The 8,376-nt window shown below is 48.3% G+C and overlaps 1 non-coding gene across 2 annotated transcripts; it reads left to right on the top strand.

Moving 5' to 3' along the window:
* The first annotated feature begins 2,342 nt into the window (after positions 1 to 2,342).
* On the top strand, positions 2,343 to 5,303 carry LOC103170138. 2 transcript variants are annotated; one of them, XR_005661217.1, is made up of 3 exons: positions 2,343 to 3,905; positions 4,524 to 4,792; positions 5,200 to 5,303. It is a non-coding gene; the product is annotated as an uncharacterized LOC103170138 (transcript). The 2 variants fall into 2 exon arrangements; XR_005661218.1 differs by having other exon boundaries at positions 4,524 to 4,722.
* Positions 5,304 to 8,376: the final 3,073 nt, after the last annotated feature.

The following is an 8,376-nucleotide window of genomic DNA, read 5'->3' on the forward strand; positions in this document are numbered from 1 at the left end:
TCGGACGCAATCCCTGTCCCACGTAGGGCTCACAGTCTGGGAGAGAAGACATCTTGTCTCCCCCTCTAGACCCTAAGCTCGCTGTGGGCAGGGACCCCGCCTACCAACTCTGTTATATCGTACTCTCCCAAGTGCCTAATACAGTCCCGTGCTCAAAGCGCGCAATACCGTTGACAGGATGATGAAGACGGCTCTTGAACGCTCATTTTACAGGTGGGGAAACTGAGGCACAAAGAAGTGACTTGCCCAAGGTAACAGGCAGGTCACTTAAAGCTTTGGTACGGGTACTCATCCAACTCGCTGGGTTACTCCTTAGTATTTGATGATCCTTTCACCTGTGTGTCAAATTTCATGTAGAGGAGGGGTCTGGCTCCAAATTAAGCTGGCTGTTTGTCAAGAAAAGACAAAGTTCAGCTTCTTGATGGTTATTTCTTGCTAGCACAGAACTGTACTCTCTTCTGTTTTCTTCCCCTTTGGAAGTGGGTCAAAGGAAATTTCACTCCTTTGACTTGCCTTCTTCCCGGGGGATGTATATATTCCCTTATTCGCATACACATATATATGCGCGTGTGTATATGTATGTATGTGTGCCCTAGTGCCCCACAGTTGCCATAATAATCGGAAGGAATAATCAACTAAACAAACACGCGCATGTGTCTTTTCCAAAAAACCAAGGTCAGTGAAAAGCCTCTTGGGGCTCCGGGTTGACGTCACTGTCTTGCCGTACCAGTCTCTGCCCACTCTGAGCTCTGGAGATAGAACTCAGTTCCTGGGGAGAGAGAATCAGTGGTATGTACTGAACGCTTACTGTGTGTAGAGCACTGTTCTAAGCGCCCTGAGATGAGAATCGGGATGGGTAAGTCGAGTATGTAGTTGGAGTCTTGCAAGGATGCAGTCGTGATCTCAGAGACCTTTGCCTGCTGCAAAAAGATAAACAGGAAACTATACATGTACAAGTATGCTGCCAAACAACAAGCTTTAAATAAAATGTTGAGTAGAAAAATTTTTCCAACGAGCTTCATTTTGCTTAAAGTTACTGCACCTAGACATCGGGCCTTTGTCCATCATTTGAACTTTGGGGTCAGAATTTCTGAAGAAATGTTAGTTGGTGGGGCAGAGGAATGAGACAGATGCACTCTATGGAGTAATTCTGAGTTGTGAATTCGGTTCTCTTTCCGCTCGCTTCCATGAGGAATACCAATCTCTCATTTCTGCGTGGACGAGAGGCCAGAAGAGAGACCGAGCACCCGATTCCAGGGTGAGGCCCGAATGTCCCTGAGGGAAAGGGTGTGTGAGTTGTCCTTTTCCTCAGTACCTTTTCCTTGCTAATTTCGTAGCCCCAAATCCCCAGAATATTTGAGGGATGAAGTAGGGCTTTGTTTAAAACATCAACCGTGAGAGTGTTGTTTCATTCACTTCCTCTTCTCTGATTTTAATTTTTAATACCTTTCCCATTTCCCAGGTTTGGTCTTGTTCCTCTTTTGTTTCTGTAATATCCACTTCTGTTTCGCACTTTCAGCTCCATCTTCTCTCCTCCTCACTGCCAATATTCCTGGTGACGATCGCACTTTTTGTTGTTTTCCACTACCGTCTTGCCGGCGTTCTCCGACTGAAAGGATCTCCCTTTGTTTATCACTCCAGTTTGCTCCTCTCCCCCTTGGCACGTGTGACCGATGTCCATGCTTCCCGGAGACCTATCCGGCCTTTATTTCTGCCCTATTTTTTTCTCCCTTGCAGGTTTGCACATCATCTCTCTTGATTATCTGCACCTTGCGTGTCAGCTGCACTACTTGCCTGTCTCTAGAACTTGAGATATTCCACCTCCCACTTTTTCCTCCCTGCACTCCGAATTGCTCTCTGCCTTCCTTGTTTGAGCTTGTTTTTCTCTTCCTCCTTTTGCTGCTGCTTACGCTCTTCTCGCACCCACCCTTAAAACCCCGGTGGCTCCTCCGGCCTGATCAATCCATCGATCTTTGGTATTTATGGAGTGCCTCCTGTGCGCTCAGCACTGTACTAAACGCTTGGGAGAATACAACAGAGTTGGTAGATGTGAACCCTTCCCACAAGGAGCTTTCGGTCTACCTTTCTGAGATTCTTCTGTAGCTGTTGGGTCGCTCTCCGAAGCTGGTGGTCTCCTCATCCCCCGGGCTGTCGGGGGGAAATATGGGGATGGGAGGGCGAAGGGCGTAGTGTGAGTGGGAAGCAGGATAGAGCACGGTCCTGGGAGTCAGAAGGTCAGGGTTCTAATCCCGGCTCCGCCACCCTGCTGTGTGACCTTGGGCAAATAAATCACTTTGCTTCTCTGTGCCTCGGTTACTTCATCTGTAAAATGGGGATTAAGACTGGGAGCCCCCTGTGGGACAGGGACTGTGTCCAATCCGATTTGCTTGTATCCATGCCAGCGCTCAATACAGTGTTTAGCACGTAGTAATCGTTTAGCAATTTCTGCAATTATTATTGGTGGCAGAGCCACGGTGAGCGTCCTGCTAATACACTATACAGGGCTCCATTAATAACTCGAGCAAATTAAGGAAGGGATCAAAAGGAAACTTTTTGGAGTATCTCTGGATTCCAGGGATTCCCAATCAGTCGATCCATCAGTGGTATTTACTGAGCGCTTACTGTGGGCAGAGCACTGTGCTAAGCACTTGGGAGAGCACGATACAGTCAAGTTGGTAGACACGATAAAGTTGGTAGTCCCTGCCCTCGAAGAGCTTACGATACAATGACCTAGGTTCCTTTCAACACTGAAATTGTTAAAGGTTGTGCAGTCAGGGAAACAAATATCCTCACTTAGTACATTTTCCGGCTTTTCATGTATATCTCTCTCCATTTGGAATACGCCAAGCTTATAATAAGACCTTGCCCTCAGGTTGAAATTGCCCCTGGAGATTTGCATTTCCTCACCACAAGTTCAGTATTTGAGATGAAAGAATGTTTTCATTTGTGTTTTCGATGGAGCTTAACTGTTCCCTTGCTGACCGCCTGAAAGCTGTGACCGCGCAGGGCTAGCCAGCGGGTCGAAATATCGGGGACGCGGAGTAAAACGTTTGCTGGTTATTGAATTGGTTCGTCGAGTCGATCTAATGGCCTCGGTGAAAGTTTGTACTTTACAGCTGTGGCAGAGCAGATGAAAAATGACAAAGCAGCCAGCAAAGGGAGGGTTGATTAGAGGGCATTGTTGTTTTTTCTCCCCATCACCTGCCAAACCGAGAACTTTTATGCAACTTTGGCTTCCTTTCGACATCACCGTGTGCCCAGCGGTCCATCTTTTCTCATGCAAGAACTGCCATCTCGTGGTGGAAAAGACTTTCCAAAATTGGTGCCTGGGTCCTTTTCTTTTTGCAGTTTTGCACAGTGATAGTATGAAGATCAGCATCCGGTAGGAAATTCAGTTCAGTGAAAAATAAACAAATACCGAAATAAATAAATAAAACAAATAGAAACTCGGTATTTAGCAGTGGCGGGGGTATTGTGCTATACTCGTGTTGGAGTAGGATTTTTGTTTTACCTAATATATTTTGCTAATTAAATGGATTCCTAGATTTTTGTAATTGAGGAAATTTCATCTCCTAAAACAATAAGCAGGCATAGGTGACTATATATTCTAGACTTTCTTAGTTGAGGTATCGATCTTTTCGCTCTGTCCTACAGGTGTAAGCATAGGTTTATCCTGGCATTTGTATTTGAGTATATAGGAGTGGATATGTATTGATATTTCTTTTTCTGTTGTCAGAATTAATGGAATAAAAAAAGAAGTGCGTTTTCGATGTCGATGATATTTTCTCCAAGCGGTGACCAGAAATGAAGTACCGACGCGTTGCAGAGTGCTTACGGGGAGTCAGGAAAAAAGCGTCTTTCAGGATCCACTCCGTGCCGCATATCAATCCATCAATCAATAAATGGTATTTATTGCGTGCTAACCGTGTGCAGAGCCCTGTAGTAGGTGCTTGGAAGGGTATGATACAGTAGAGTTGGTGGGCAGGTTCCCTACCCGTAGGAATCTTACAGTCTTCAGGGGGAGATAGACATAATGCACTTGGATAATAGATGACCATAAAAGCGTCAGTGGGTTTTGGGGGCCTAGAATGGAATTAAGGCTCACGTTCTTTGTAAGTGCTACTTTTAATCTACTTTGCAGATGGCCATTAGCCCACCCACCCAAGAGAAGTAACAACTTCGGGTGAATCTAGAATTTATTAGTTATGGCATTTATTAAGCGCTTTTGATGAGCCAAGCATTGCTCAGTACTGGAGTAGAGACAAGATAACCTGATTAGCCCCACCTGAAACTCATTACCTAAAATAGGAGAGCAGATATCTTAACCCAATTTTACAGATGAGAAAACTGAGGCTCAGAAAGGTTAAATGACTTGCCTAAGGTCCCAAAGCAGGCCACGGGCAGAACTGGGACAAGAACCCAGGGATCTTGGGACTCGGTCCTATGAAATAAAGATAATGACGGCCATTTATCTTTTACTAGCCGTCCCTCCTGTAAAACGGATAATTTTCTTGGTCCGGCAGCTTTTTGGACCTTCCGTGCTGACCTGTTCTGAAGATATCGGCCCCGATTAGGCTCCCGGTAGTCGAAAAGACCAGCGGGATTGGGAGAATTTAAGTTGGGGGCATATGGGTAGTAACAAGATTGGATCTTCGCCCTTTGACAACTTACCGAGGGCACCAGAAAACCTGTTGCTGGACCGGAGCTTCCCACATTTTGGAGGTAAATTAAGGATTTTTCTATACAGAACCGGAAGAGAGTTGTGCTCTGATTCAAGATGGCGCTGCTGGAGGTGAGTTGCCTTCCATGGGTGTAAGTGTTGAGAGAGACCCCTGTTGCCCGTGAAGAATGGCCCATGGTGGTTTGTGGGGTTTTTTATTTATCACCGTATTTATTAAGTGCCTTCTTTATACCAAGCACTAAGCTAAACCCTGGAGACACACCAAATGATGAGATTGGATCCGGTCCCTGTCCCATATCGGGGTGAGAGACCAAGAAGGCATCCATCTCTTGGTTTCTCCAAACATCCAGTTGTTGCCATCCATTGGTTTGAGCTATTAATGGCATTGCTTATGGTTATAACAATAATGACATTTATTAAGCGCTTATTATGTGTCAAGCACTGTTGTAAGCGCTGGGGTAGTCTCTAATCCCCCATGGGGCTCACAGTCCAAGTGGTCTTATGGCCTTCTGTTCCAGCTCATCCTCACGGACCCGAGTGATTCAGCGACGCTTTCTACCTGGGAAGCAGCGTGGCTCGGTGGAAAGAGCCCGGGCTTGGGAGTCAGAGGTCATGGGTTCGAATCCCGGCGCTGCCGCTCGTCAGCTGTGGGACTGTGGGCAAGTCACTTCTCTGTGCCTCAGTTACCTCATCTGTCAAATGGGGATGAAGACTGGGATGAAGCCCCCAGGTGGGACAAACTGATGACCTTGGATCCACCCCAGCGCTTAGAACAGTGCTCTGCACATAATAAGCGCTTAACAAATACCCACATTGTTATGATTATTATTACCTTAAACCCAGTCTGTAGACTGTGAGCTCATTGCGGGCAGGAATCGTATCTGTTTACGGTTATATTGTACTCTCCTAAACTCTTAGTACAGTGCTCTGCGCACAGTAGGCACTCAATAAATACGATCGGATGAAGGAATGAATAGTCGTGCCTCTACTTCAGGAGCGTGGGAACCAAAATCGAGATGGCTCCGTGGTGGAAACCATTCCGCTGCAGAATATGCTCGACTGGGCTCTTTTACCTCCTCATTAAAAAATCCTTCGTTATCACCAGAGTACGTGTGCCCAGACGCCAGGTTTGACAAGATTTTCTCTTTAATAAATGCCACCGGGATTCAACTAAAGCCTAATTAGCGTCCTTAATTGGAAGGTAACCCAACGGAAGGTCCCGGCCAACCTCTGGCCGCAAATCGGCCTCACTTGCTTAGTGCGGCCGCAGCCACTTCTGGCAGGCATTTAGGGGGACAGATGGCCGCCGGGGTCACCCCGGACGGCTTCTGGGTTACGTGGCAGGGTAAGAGCAGGGGCCCACCACGAGAGGCTTAATTATCTCCCCATAAAGAAGCGCGATGGATTCAGGGGCCGCTCAGAGTTTTGCAGGCACCGGGAAATGGAGGAACACTTGGACTCGTCCCGGATAAGCGCCGAATGTCGACTTATTATGTGCCAAGCGCTGTTCTAAACTCTTGGGTAGATAGAGGACGATCAGATTGGACACAGTCCTGTCCCACTTGAGCTGCGCTGCCTAAGTAGGGAGGAGAATGGGTTGATTATCTCGTATCTACCCCCGCCTTTATACGGTAATGATAATGATGATGGTATTTATTAAGCTCTTACTCTGGGTTAAACACTAAGAGCTGGGGTAGATACAAGCGAGTCAATTAGGACAGAGCCCCCGCCCCCCATTTGACAATAAGTTAACTGAGGCATAAAAAAGTTAATAATAATAATGTGGGTGTTTGTTAAGTGCTTACTATGTGCAGAGCACTGTTCTAAGCGCTGGGGGAGATACAGGGTGATCAGGTCGTCCCACGTGAGGCTCACAGTTAACCCCATTTGACAGATGAGGGAACTGAGGCACAGAGAAGTCAAGTGACTCGCCCAGTCACACAGCTGACACGTGGCAGAGCCGGGAGTCGAACCCATGACCTCGGACTCCGAAGCCCGGGCTCTTTCCACTGAGCCGCGCTGCTTCCCCTAAGGGACCCCCTCAACGTCACACAGCAGACAGGAGGCAGAGTCGGGATTAGAACCCAGGGCCTGCTGACTCCCAGGCCAGAGTGTTTCTCGGAGAGGTGAACTGGGCAGACAGATGGAGGGGGAAGGAAGTGGGTCGAAGCAATCTGCTTTTCCTGGACCCAGTGGAAGGTGCCCATCCTGGTCTCCCGCCCTTCCCTTGGGCTACTTAACGTATAACTTCGGTAAGGAGGGGGATTTATTCATCCAGTCGTATTTATTGAGCGCTCACTACGTGCAGAGCACTGGACCAAGCGCTTGGAATGGACAACTGGGCAACAGATAGAGACCATCCCTGCCCAGCGACGGGCTCACAGTCTCGGCGACTTGCACGCTTGCAATTTATTGACTTGCACATGAGCCCTGACCACTGGCTTTAAGGCGCTCAATCAGTCTGCTGATCTCCTACTACAACCCAGCCCGTACGCGTCACTCCTCCAATGCCAACCTAGGGAGAAGCAGCGTGGCTCAGTGGAAAGAGCCCGGGCTTGGGAGTCAGAGGTCATGCGTTCGAATCCCGACTCCGCCACTTAGCCGCCGTGTGACTTTGGGCAAGTCACTCAACTTCTCTGGGCCTCAGTCACCTCATCTGTCAAATGGGGATTAAGACTGTGAGCCCCATGTGGGACAACCTGATTCCCCTGTGTCTACACCAGCGCTTAGAACAGTGCTCGGCACATAGTAAGCGCTTAACAAATACCAACATTATTATTATTATTATTACTTAGTTAAGCAGAAGCCAGCTGAGGGCAGGCGGGGCAGGTGCAATGCTGACGATGAGCCACAAGGCGGCACTGTTTGAGCGGCTGGCGGAGCAGGCCGAGGCTCCGCAGGGAATAATAATAATAATAATGATAATGAAATAATAATAATAATAATGATAATGGTATTTGTTAAGCGCTTACTATGTGCCGAGCACTGTTCTAAGCGCCGGGGGAGATCCAAGGTCATCAGGTGGTCCCACGTGGGACTTCCAGTCTTCATCCCCATTTGACAGATGAGGTCGCGGAGGCACAGAGAATAATAATGTTAATGTTGGCATTTGCTAAGCGCTTACTCTGTGCAAAGCGCTGTTCTAAGCGCTGGGGTAGATACAGGGTGATCAGGTTGTCCCACATGAGGCTCACGGTCTTCATCCCCCTTTTACAGATGAGGTGACTGAGGCACAGAGAAGTTAAATGACCTGCCCACGGTCACACAGCTGACAAGTGGCAGAACCGGGATTCGAACCCATGACCTCCGACTCCCAAGCCCGGCCTCTTTCCACTGAGCCACGCTGCTTCTCTGCCATTTGAGGCTCCCGGGCCGCTGGGATCTGCCCTTTTTGGGGATGGAGGCCAAGGCTGCCAGGCAAAGCCCAGGCGGGCAGGCCGCCCTCCTCGCCCCAGCTCCCTCAGCCACCTCTGAATCGGCTCCATCTCCTTCCTTCCTTCATTCAATAGTATTTATTGAGCGCTTACTAGGTGCAGAGCACTGTACTAAGCGCTTGGAATGGACAATTCGGCAACAGAGAGAGAGACAATCCCTGCCCGACGACGGGCTCACAGTCTAATCCTTCCTTCCTTCCTTCCTCGGGGCTGTGGATCAACTGTGGTTTGATTAGGACTGTGAGAAGCACTGTGTCCCAG

This window comes from Ornithorhynchus anatinus, chromosome 20 (assembly GCF_004115215.2).
Source record: "Ornithorhynchus anatinus isolate Pmale09 chromosome 20, mOrnAna1.pri.v4, whole genome shotgun sequence".
Classification (NCBI taxonomy): domain Eukaryota; kingdom Metazoa; phylum Chordata; class Mammalia; order Monotremata; family Ornithorhynchidae; genus Ornithorhynchus; species Ornithorhynchus anatinus.